Source organism: Vicugna pacos, chromosome 6 (assembly GCF_048564905.1).
Source record: "Vicugna pacos chromosome 6, VicPac4, whole genome shotgun sequence".
Taxonomy (NCBI): Eukaryota; Metazoa; Chordata; class Mammalia; order Artiodactyla; family Camelidae; genus Vicugna; species Vicugna pacos.
Window position 1 is genome coordinate 50,917,501 of NC_132992.1, and position 12,317 is coordinate 50,929,817.

General features: G+C 36.5%; 1 long non-coding RNA gene across 2 annotated transcripts in view; it reads left to right on the forward strand.

Annotated features, from left to right (window-relative positions):
• Positions 1-12,317, forward strand: part of LOC116280961 (uncharacterized) — a 151,194-nt gene that overhangs the window by 19,592 nt on the left and 119,285 nt on the right. Inside the window, exon 3 of one of the 2 annotated variants that reach the window (XR_012073584.1) lies at positions 7,716-7,960. The exons of the other annotated variant lie outside the window; for it this stretch is intronic. This is a non-coding gene — a long non-coding RNA (uncharacterized lncRNA). Of the gene's footprint in view, positions 1-7,715; positions 7,961-12,317 lie in introns of those variants that run through there. 2 annotated transcript variants of the gene reach the window in all.

The window sequence follows — 12,317 nt, forward strand, 5'->3', positions numbered from 1 at the left end:
TGGGAGGCACCTCCTGGAGAAAAGTTCATACTAGAATACTCAAGGATTGAATTAAATAAATCAAGTTACAGTGAGAGAGATGCCAGAAACAACAAAAATCATATTTAGATTCCAAAGGGCTTCAGATATTGAAATGATCACAAATGGAGTGTAAAATGACTGTATATAAAATGTTTAAGCAAATAATAGATGCGGCCACAAAATCAGTAATCTATAAAATGTTATCAAGAGTGAACAGATAAAGAATTCTGCTCTGGTCAGGATAAAGAACAAGGGCTGGAGTTTTCTTAATATTGTAAATGTCTAGAAAACTTGGAAAAGGTATGAGTCAAATGCTTTTGGATATAGAATTATAAGCAGCGCAGGATTATAGTCCAAAGGAAAAGGAGACAAGATGAGCCCTATGATCTACCTGGAAGCATTTTCCAAGCTGCTGCAGGAAGATGATCTCTCACGTGATCTCACTGAGTTGCAGAGAAAGATCAAAGGGAAGGCTGAGGCATCTGAAATGCCTAATGTGAAGCAGATTACCAAAGAGAAGGAAATACCTGAAGGAGGAGCTCCAGGAACATACGCCAGGGCCCCCTTTAGTATGTTGCTAAACACTAAGTGCACTTGCGTGGAGGAAACGCAACAAGCTGGGAGATTTCACTGAACAATTCCTGTAGCTCAAACAGGACTTGGAAGTGTTTACTTTCCCATCAGTCAGAGCATTTGGTGGAGATATCAGAGAGGTCATGCCTTAGTAGAGTTAAAGTAATCCTTAGTTAAAGAATCCTCTAAACCCACCCTAAAAAGCTTAAAAGTATCAAGCTGACCCTACACCTGACCCTAACCCTAAGCCTAACCTGGAAAAAAAAAAGGCAGCTAAAGAAAAATGACGCATTGTACTAAGTCAAAATAAGAATATTGGCACATTTCTCATCTGAAACATTATAACCCAGAAAAAAATGAGAGCATATTTTTAATAAATTAAAATCTCAGCAGGACTTTTGTAAAATTAGGCTGCGTCTAAAATTTCTATGTACTGCAAACAACTTAGAATAGTCAAAGTGACTTTAAAAATGAAGAGCAATGTTGAAGAACACACAGTTTCTGATTTTGAGACTTATGGTAGGTGACAGTGATGAAGGGAACAGAGTATTGGCAGAAGGACAAATATTTAAATTAATGGAATAGAATATAATCCAGAAATGTGTGCATAAATATGTAGCTGGTTGGTTTTTATCAAATTTGCCAATATAATTTAGTGAGGATGGGTAAATAATGCTGGAACAACTGAATATCAGTAAAGTAAAAAATTAATCTCTCTAACACTACAGAAAATAAGGGCTGCCAAATTAGTGAAATTTAATTCAATGGTTTGGGCATTATAGGACATCTATAAAGTAAAGGACAAATTATTGCTTATTGCACTGCTCACCAACAGGAAGGAAGCACAACATTATGTAGTCATTCTAGGGTACAGGAGATGGTGTATTCCACATCTGAGGATGCTGCTTCAACCCATATATTAGACACTATAAATTTTCACATTCATCAGTGCACACTAACTATAGAAGAAGTACTGAACCGTAGTTCATAGAATGACCTGCTTAACTGACAGCAACCTCAAAGTGCTGGCGTGAAGGGCATGTGAACATGGTAACCATGGTGGTATGAGGGAGTCTATGCATGATTTCAGTGGTACAGGCACCCTATCTCCATCAGTAATGTATCTATCACCACTGCATGGCGTCCAGACATACAGAGACAAACACTGAGCACCCTAACAGCACCATTCTGCATGGAGTCCAGTCAGTCACTTGGTGCTGGCATGGTAGAACAGTGGTATGGCCAGTGCTTTAACTGTAAAGTTTCCAATGAGGTACACAGCTGAAACATGAGACCACACAAAGAAGCTATGTCATTTTCTAGGATTTGTAATTATTCTAAATGAACAATCATAATATGATTGTGTTCTTGAAAAGTAGTATACACGAGTCTGAAAAACAAGGTCTTAAAATAGGAATAACTCACTTAACATCACCTCAGTTACTTAATTGGGGGTATTTGGGCTTTCCAGACCCATAATTCTGGAATCTATGGGTGTGTAAGTTCTGACTGACAAAGGTAGAATGCACTGGCCCCAGGAAACTGCAAGAATGACCATGAACTTAAGCTATGGCTTCTTCCTGAGTACTACAGGTGATTTTTCCCTAAGGAAAGGTGCCAGGTGAGAAGTCACCACACTAAAGAGGCTAACTGATCTAAACTTCAGGAAAAGGTAGAGCTCTTGTACAAGATGATAGTAGAGAGGAATGTGTTTAACACTAGCTAATCCACTTGGGTGTGTCTCATTGCCCAATGTTGAAAGTAAATGTAATAACACAGCAGCCAAAGCTTGAGAAGGCATGGTGATCAGGGCTACAGAAGCCTTATGAATGAAGGTCTGATTTATCTAAAGTTAGGTCATGCAGACCAATAGAGATGCTATTTAAGACTGAAGGGAATGGAAAGGAAGTTAAGAAGTGTCTGTCATCTTGGACTGCTACAATGCAATATCATAGACTGGCTTAAATAACAAACATTTATTTCTCACAGTTCTGGAGGCTGGAAAATCCAAGACCAAGGTGCTGGCAGATTCAGTTCCTGGTAAGGGCCCTCCTTGGTTTGCGGACAGCTGCCTTCTCGCTATATCCTCACAAGACGAAGGTTGAACGTAATGGAGAGCGAGAAACAAGGAGAAAGCACAAGAACACACTAGTCTCTCTTCCTCTTCTTATAAAGACATGAATCCCATCATGGGAGCACCACCCTAATTACCTTATCTAAACCTAATTGTCTCCTGAAAGCCCCACCTCCAAATACCATCACACTGGGGTTAGAGCTTCAACGTATAAATTTTGGAGAGACACAGTTGTTTAGTCTGTAACAAGGAGGGTGGTGCTGAGTATGGGTTGCAACCTCTAGATCTGCTGCATAGTTAGTAACTGTGGTTCCTTCATCTCCTGAGTTTCCAACAGAAAAAAAAAAAAAAAAGCAAGAAAAAGCACACCAGAATCAGGGAGAAGCCACTGCTGCCAACACATACGTGGAAGTGGATTCAAGTAGAATGAATTCTAAAAGTGAGGATTCTAATTTCTAAACTGGACTTGTCCTTCAATGACCATTTACTAAACTAGTTATTCTGTGGACTATTGGGGTGCTGGGACTGGGTAGAATTGCCACACTGAAAGTCCTTCCCCTTCCCTGAAATATATGGTATCCAACAATGGTGGACACAAGGGTAAAAAGTCCTGGACCAGTCTCATCAACTCAGAAGAACTCTAAAATGCCATCCAGAACTCTGTGAGATTGACTGAAGCCTTTCTTGTGAAAGAATCAGAACCCAGTTTCTTGGTCTTTTAATCCTTTCCCTTCTCCTGCAGGAGTTAATTCCAAAAACACTGCCTAACCAAACTCCTGTGCTAAATTTCACCTGTAGTCTCCTTCCCAGGGAGTGTGACCTGCAACATCAAAAACTTAAGAACAAACAAGCAAAAGTGAGATTCAACAAAGCAACAAATTCTTTCTTTGAAATGATTCATCTAAGTGACAGACCTCAAGCAAGACTGATCAACAAATATAAAAAGCACAAACTTAAAATATGAGGAATGGAAAGGGGACATTACCAAAAGATGTAAAAATTCTAAAAGGATATTATCAACAACTTTATCCCAATAAAAATTTAAATTTCAATGACAAAGACACATTTCTTCAAGAGCACATTTAGCAAAGCAGATATTTGAAGAAACAGCCCCATAAAAAAGTTCACTGAAAAATCTGGAAGCAGGAAAGAATTAAGAAAATATATAGACAAACATAACTTTCCAAATTTTGCAAAGAATAATTGAAATGCCTTTAAGTATCAGAATTTAAAGTTCTTCCCATAAAAAAAATAAGAGGTTCAGTGGTTTTATGGTGAAGCCTATCAAAACTTTATAGGATAAATCATTTAAATTCTAGACAGAACTTAAGAGGGTAAAAAATGAAAGAACGCTTTTCAACTCCTTTTTGAGTCCAGTATAATATTGATATAAATTCCAGGTGATAATATGAGAAAAGAAAATGACACGCTGATTAGAAGAGAAAATCCTAAAGATAATATAGAAAAAATCCAATTAGCAGGGATTCAAAACAATGATTGGATAGTTTAATACTAGGAAATTAATTAACATAATTAATATTATAATAACAAATTATAGAAAAATCTCACTTCATAGCTGAAGAAAATGCAATAACAACATTTGGTACTTTGATAAAAATTGTTCACCAAATAAGAATAGACTTACTTAACCTGATAATAACTGACAACTATAGCAATATGATTCCTAATGGTGAAATTAGAATTAGGAACATTTCCTTTAATACCACAAATATGACAAAGATGCAGAATATCACTAATTCTAATCAATATGGCAATAAGGGCCCCAATCTCTGTAAAAACGTAATAAAAAGGAATAAAAAACAAAAGGCTTGATGAGAAAGAAAACATGAACCACATATTACAAAATTCTCTCTGTATAACTGTTACATAACTGTTACAGTCATATAATTGCTTAGTCCTTCTCTGTTACCCTTACTGGAAAACTCTGTATGAGCAGCAGGGTCATGATTAGGGTAAGGCAAGTGAGACACTCATTTTGACCCAAAATATAAGGGAGCACTGAAAAACTTGGCAGTTAAGATAAATATTATTTTAATATAATGTTTTTAAAATAAAAAGTAAATGCCAAAAAAATCTGTGGTGAACACAATTATAAATAAAGACAGACTCTCATTTGTTTTTAGACACTGTGTTGTGTGAGAGGAATGTCTCTAATGAGCCTCCGGGTTCCAGCCAGGGCTACAATTCTATCACATCACACGAGGTGGGTAAATGAGGGTGGACAATAGCCTAGAAACACATTAAGTAATGCAGGTCTTTACATCTAATTGTACGTTTTTTATTATAGAGCTTTTATTAAATTTTTTCCATTGTTTCAACAAATGGAATTTGTTGATATTTTGGATAAGAGCATCTTGAGGAGCAAACTCACCTTTTGCTTCCGGCTCAGACATGGCCTCACATGGCACTGGTGAAGAGCTTTATTCTTGTCTTTGGGTTTTCCCAGTCCTGGTCTACCTCCATTGTCCCTTCTTTAAGTTCTGATGGCCTAAATTTACTGGACTTCATTCCTTCCCCAACACTGTACCTCTGCAGCGGCATCTTGGGTCTTCTTTCCCCACCCAGACTTAGCGAACAGAAGGGCAGACCCTAGGGAATTATAAAGTAGGCAAGGAAATTTCTGTAGTACATCAGATTCCCATTTTATATCACTTTACTTCCTAATTATGTCCCTTTCCCACTCACTGACACTCATTTTTTCATGGTATTTTTCCTTTTAATTATCTATAAACATTCAAGGAGTTTATGGAATAAACTCACTCACTCTGAAGTATTAAAAGACTGAAATTAGCTGAGCAAACCAGCCTCTGCATACTCTGCACAGAAATTAGCATGAGTTTTACAAAAATCAAAGTTTTGCTAACTAAAAACACTAAATACTAAATTTCAAGTATCAAGCAGTAGGTGAGCAAATGGAACCTTACTATCACCCCTTAAATTTTTGTAAGTTACCCCCTTCTTGAACTATGCATAAAGCCATTTTAAAAAATACAACACACTAAAAACACATAAATTTTCCCAAAAGGCTGGAGAGGAGGAAAAATTCTTTTCCCTTCCACCTCCTAGTTTCTCCTGCTCAGGTCCAGTAATGAAACTGATCAAAGACAGATTAACAAGAGAAAAACAAACAAGATTTTTAGCATGTGCATCATGCATACACATGAGAATACCCAGAGATGAGCAACTCCAAGGGATGGTTAGAACTTGGGCTTACTAACACCTTAACAAAAGAACAATAAATTTCTAGAGAAGAAAAAGGACAGAGGTAAAGGACTTCGAGTTTCTAGTGTGGCACATTGTGGAAAGGCAAATAGAAAAGGAGGCTAATGATGGATAAGAGGTAGCTTTAGCATGCTATGTTGTGGAGGTCCCACAGGTGCATTCTCCAGGCTGATAAGGTTCTAAAGTTGTCTCTGATAATTAACGTCTCTCCTTCCTGGTAGAGATGGGAAGCGGGGCACCCTTGCAAATTTATGTCCTCCTTTTAGGCATATAGGGGTAGGGCAGAGAGCTTTTCCTTTATCTGCTTCTTCTCAGTTGCCCTCTGCTCAAAATTGTCCTTATGCCAAAGTGGCATAATTTGGGGTGATATATTCTGCTATTCTACAAGGTTAAGAGTTTTCTTTACAAAAATAACATATCTGGATAATGACATTAAGAAGACTACTTCTAAGAAAATTTAAATTTTTGAAGTCTTAATTAAACCCAAAATAGGCAATGTGTGCCAACACTACAAAAGACTTCAAAAGTCTCTTCATCTGCCAAATGTTTGCCAATCTGAGCATGAATTTTCTCTCATGAACGTTATGTTATACTTCCTGATACCTGTGTGATTGTCACTGAAAACTAAATGGACATAGAATGTTATGTATTACCTGCAAATTTTATGAACAACACAAAAGATAGACTTTATGGAAACATTTTCCAGTGACACAATTCCTAGAGTTGAATTACTGGATTTTTAAATTAGAAAAGTTGATTTTTTTTATTTGGTAACTTTGGGGAAGGGAATATGGGTGGCGATAATAGCTAGCATTTTCTAAGCACTTACGGTGCACCAGGCATGATTCTAGGCTGTTAATGTGGGTTATCTCATTTACTCCTCATAACAGTCTTATTTAATCTTCTTTCATATGAGGAAATTGGGAGATATGCAAAGATTATGGAATGTGCCCAAATTTCACAAGCTAGTACATGAAGGGAAGCCAGTGAAATATGCATGTTTAGCTGGGGGAAAGGTTTGACATAACACATTCACAACATACTCTTCTAAATTCTTTACTCACCATCGCCAACTCATAGTTTACAATTATTTTCTCTCTCTTTCTCTCTTTCATTAATTCTTCAATTCTCCATGACTTGTAAAGAACTTTTGTTATCACATAGTAAAAATATGTACCCCTTTAAAAAGTATTGAATAAATTTATATGTTCATAAAATCAGTAAAATGAGTACCTAAAAGAATTATGCAGACCCCTGATCAATCCCCAGGGATTCTATATTCTCTCCTTATTCCAGCATAGATGCTGTATCAGGCTACTTAAATGTAAAGGAAAAAAATTCCTTCTCCTCTTTTCCATTAAGGAAATCTAATGATAGGCCAAAACAAAATGAAACAAACAAACAAACAAAAAAACCCCAGCTCATTAAAGCAACAATAACAACTGAACATTTGAAAATTCTGAGTTCTTCCTACTACTTTTATGAAACTGTTCACCCAAACAACATGCTTACAGAGGTCAAACTGTGCAAAATGTAATGCACTAAATAACACAAGTGTTGTCCATTATAATGAAATGAAACAAGTATCAAAGGCACAATTTTCATAAAACACTTGGAATCTGTATCCCACTCAAATTCAGCTACCAGCCAAATACTACTATACCTTCAACCATTAGGCAACTTCAGGTGTATGTTTTGGAACTGATAATGCATAATTTCCAAAGAGCTCTAGGTAGGTAAACAGTGGTGATGCCATGAGTTATTTGTGCCGGGTATTTATTTCTTTGCTGTCCGATTGTTCCAGCTCCCCAGAGGTTAAGAGTCTGTCACCTGCTGTTCCTCAGCTGCTAAAATCAGACTGTAACATAGATGAAGCCCTATGTTCTCAAGGCTGCTGCTTCACAGAGATAAGGCTGCACTGGAGAAGTGCTCAGCTTTGCCTCCCTCTGAACGAGCCTGAACAACCATTAATAATAAACAGTTACTTCTCAACTGTTATGTTGAACAACACTGCCTTGCACACCCAGGTGAAATTTGATAAAAGGGAGTTATTTAAATCATTTGAAATGCCTATAGCTTCATTATTTCTAGTCCTTGTGTTATCTCTCTTTCCTTATTTTTTAATTCTTTCTCTCTTCCTTCCCTCCGGTCTACTGCCAAAATGCAATGATTTAAGAACCCAGTGGAAATAATGGGTCACATTTCTCCACCAGTTGTTTGCCTTGAACGTTTTTGGTGAGCTATTCTTTAGCCACCTTGTCATTCTGCTGTCATTCATGGCATTATATCTCTAAGTATGAGGACATTGCAATAATCTACTATGCCTACTCAGAAACCTGTATTATACCTGGTTATGACCTTGCAGTGAAAATAAGTCACCTTCTAGAAGCCAAAGAAAGATAGCTGCCATTCCTAGCATTATACGAATTTATATAATTCTTTTTTTGTATATATATATATTTTTTTTTTTATTGAAGTATAGTCAGTTTACAATGTTGTGTCAATTTCTGGTGTACAGCATAATGCTTCAGTCATGCATGTATTCCTTTTCACGTTCTTTTTCATTATAGATTACTACAAGACACTGAATATAGTTCCCTGTGCTATACAGTGAGAACTTGTTGTTTATCTGTTTTGTATATATTAGTTAGTATCTGCAAATCTCGAATTCCCAATTTATCCCTTACCACCCCTATGGTATATAGTTCTTAATGTTATCAAAAGACAGATCATTTTCCCTGAAAACTCCTAAATATTCAAGTAGAAACTCCTCACCCACCTCCCTGCCACTGGAGAATGATAGGAAGAGCCAGATTGTGCCACTAAGTAGTACTTCCTGTAATTCACCAGTAGGATCAAATATCATTATTGACAACAGCTGTTTTTTTCCTGTGACGCAGCACAAGGAATGTGCTTAGCTTACGATCAGAGATCAATTATCACCGAGTGTAATGAATGTATTTTCAATTATTTCCCCCTCCCCCGACAGGTCCTTGAGTACCATGTTCAGTGTCTAATTTCCCCCACCTCATGCTAGGTACTCTGAGGATTCTTGGGCAATAAGTTGAGAAGACTTTCATCTGATGCCTCCACTTCTGTGGCTTATTGGGAACACTGGGCACAAATGTACCTCCTGATATATAGACAATGATTAGAAATTCATTGTCACAGAATTTTTATACAGTGAACTGATCAGATATGCATTGCCTGATTTAATGTTATGTAGTTTAAATCCACATATTTTATTTTCTATTGAAGTATAGTCATTTTACAATGTTGTGTTAATTTCTGCTGTACAGCATGATTCAATTGTACATGTAAATATATTCCTTTTCATATTCTTTTTTATTATAGGATATTGCAAGGTGTTGATTATAGTTCCCTGTCTATATAGTAGGGCTTTGTTATCTGTTTTATATACAGTAGTTAGTACTTGCAAATCTACATATTTTAATAAATTTCCCGGTTATTTCCTTAACTTCTTCTACAGTAGAGGAGCCTTGTCTTTTAGTGTTGATATGGCATTTTTTGATTCCTCTGTTAAGCCCAAAGTAAACTGCTTCTTATGAAAAAACAAGCATTGGAGAAACAATTAAAAATGACCCACCAGAATGCAAATTGGTGCAACCACAATGGTGGACAGTACAATGGTTCCTTAAAAAACTAAAAATAGACTTACCATATGATCCAACAATCCCATTCCTGGGCATATATCCATACAGGAGAAAACTATAATCCATAGACACCTGCACCCCAGTGTTCATAGCAGCACTATGTACAATAGCTAAGACATGGAAACAACCTAAATGTCCAACAACAGATGATTGGATGGAGAAGATGTGGTATATATATGCAATGGCATGTTACTTAGCCATAAAAAGGAATGAAATAATGCCATTTGCAGCAACATGGATGGATCTAGAGGTCATCATATTCAGTAAAGTAAGTCAGGTGAAGATAAATATCATATGATATCACTTATATGTGGAATCTAAAAAAATGATAAAATTCTATTTACAAACCAAAAACAGACTCATAAACATAGAAAACAAACTATGGTTACCAAAGGGAAAAGGGTAGAGAAGGATAAATTAGGGGTTGAGGATTGACAGACACACATTACTATATATAAAATAGGTAAACAACAAGGACCTGCTATATAGTACAGGGAACTATATTCCATTTCTTGTAATAACAGATAATGGAAAAGAATCTGAAAAGAAAAAATATGTATGTATGTATATGTATAGCTGAATCACTTTGCTGTATACCTGAAACTAATGTAAATAAACTACACTTCAATAAAAAATTTTTTAAAAATGACCCACCAAAGACTGAACTGTCTATTCACATTGCCATGCAAGTGAGGTAATTTAAATAGAACTTTTTTTTGTTAAACCTGTATTGATTTATCTAGACTTTCAAGCCACTCTGCCAAATGTAAATTACAGTTTATATTTATTGTAACTTAAATATTATGATTAACTTATTAGAATTATTTAAAAATATTTGTGTATTCACATATGTATATTTATAGAATTTAAACTTCAGCTTAATTATAAGGTGTTAAGTACTTGTAATTCTTAGGAGGACCTTATTTTCCAGATGAAAATTTTATATAAAATCCAAGTAGAAAATAGCACTATGGGGCTCTTTTAGAAGACCAAATCTATTGGAAACCCAACGCTAGGCTACAACCTCAAATTTCCTGATTTTCTACAATCCTTCCAAGCCCATTAGTCTTTCTGGAGTCAGGTTTTCCTCTGTGAAGCAATATTTTACAGCCTAAGCGCTTTTACCCTTTCCCAAAATGTTCATTGTTTCCTACCTTGGGAGGTTGGAGACCACCAGACTCCTCCAGTCCATAATGTCTCTCCAGTTTGGCATTCTCCCAGAGAAGGTCCCAGTTAATATACCTGCAGAGCAGGTTATGGCAGTAATTGCCAGCAGTATCCTCTCTGACCCAGAGTTTCCTCTTTCCTCTGTTAACTGGTACCCTTAGGAACAACAGCTCTAAGAAAATCTCCTTACCTTGTATGATTTCTTGATAGCTGGACAGTGCATAATTACTTACCTTCATGTGAAAGATCGAAGTCAAGCATGATTTTACATGCATGCAGTGTCCTCCAGTACTGTGTTATCAAAGGGAGTATCTGTAAAAGGGGATATATGAGATGTTTTCTGTGAGGTTAGACAGCACAGTTCGCAAGACTGTCCTCACTTCTAACGCCAGTTGCACATTTTATAACCTCCCTCAGATTTTATAAATCACTAGAAGGACCCATAGTACTTATGGAAAGCTGTTATCTTTCACAGTATGGTTTATTGCAAGGGAAGAGTACAGATTAAAATCAGAGACACATAGGGAAGAATCAGGGAGGGTTCCAAAAGTGAAGCTTTTATTTTCTTCAGGATGCATTATCCTCCTGGCATCAACAATACTCACAGAACATTGCAAACTAGGGAAGCTCATCTCAGCTTTAGTGTCCAGAGTTGTTGCTGGGGCTCCATGTGTGACTTCTCACATGCCTCACCATTAGTCTCCAGCTCACTGGAGATAGAGTGCATGCCATACAGCCCAAAGTCCTTATTGTAATTCACATTGTTAGACCGACGGCAAAAATCTCCGGGTAAATAGACATTCTTATGATGGAAGATATTCTAAGGGCTTGGATATCACCTCCCACTGCTCAGGAGCTGAGGGTACAGGCTAGATCTCTTTTTGGATAAGGTTAAATACTTTATTACACACTTTTCAAATCTAATCTGGCTAAATAGTTCTAAGAAAATTAACTTTTATATACTGAGGCTTCTCTAACCGCAAAAATGCATTGTTTGTCAACCTTCAGAACATCAAACAAAAGCAACTTCTTTTAAATATTTAATTAATGCACCTCAAACCCAAAAGGCTTAATGTCTGCTTCTGTCATAATTGTGCCTGTTAAGAGTGATGTATGTGAAGCATACAAAACATGCTCATTGAAAGGGGACATTTGACCTCATACTGTATAATGAATCTGATACATGGTACAGTGAGGGTATTAGGTATGATGACAAATTTCTTTAATGACATGTCTTCTAACCTTTGGCTACTAGCAAGGAATACATCACACTTGAGGGAGAATTTTGTAAGTGCAAGAAAAAGCATAAAGATGTTATTGAGTGCTAACATCTTCCATCCTCTCTGATCTCAGGTATTTAAACATAAGCAATTCTTTTAAGCTATTCTCAGTACACTTCTCATAATGGAAGCATTTTCATAAAACTGCAGAATCAATGTAGTCCATTAATAAAAAAATTTAAATTGTATCTGGGATGTTGTACAGCAAATTTATCAACCCAGATGGCCTCAGTATATAATCTGTGTGTGTGTGTGTGTGTGTGTGTGTGTGTGTATTTGTGTGTG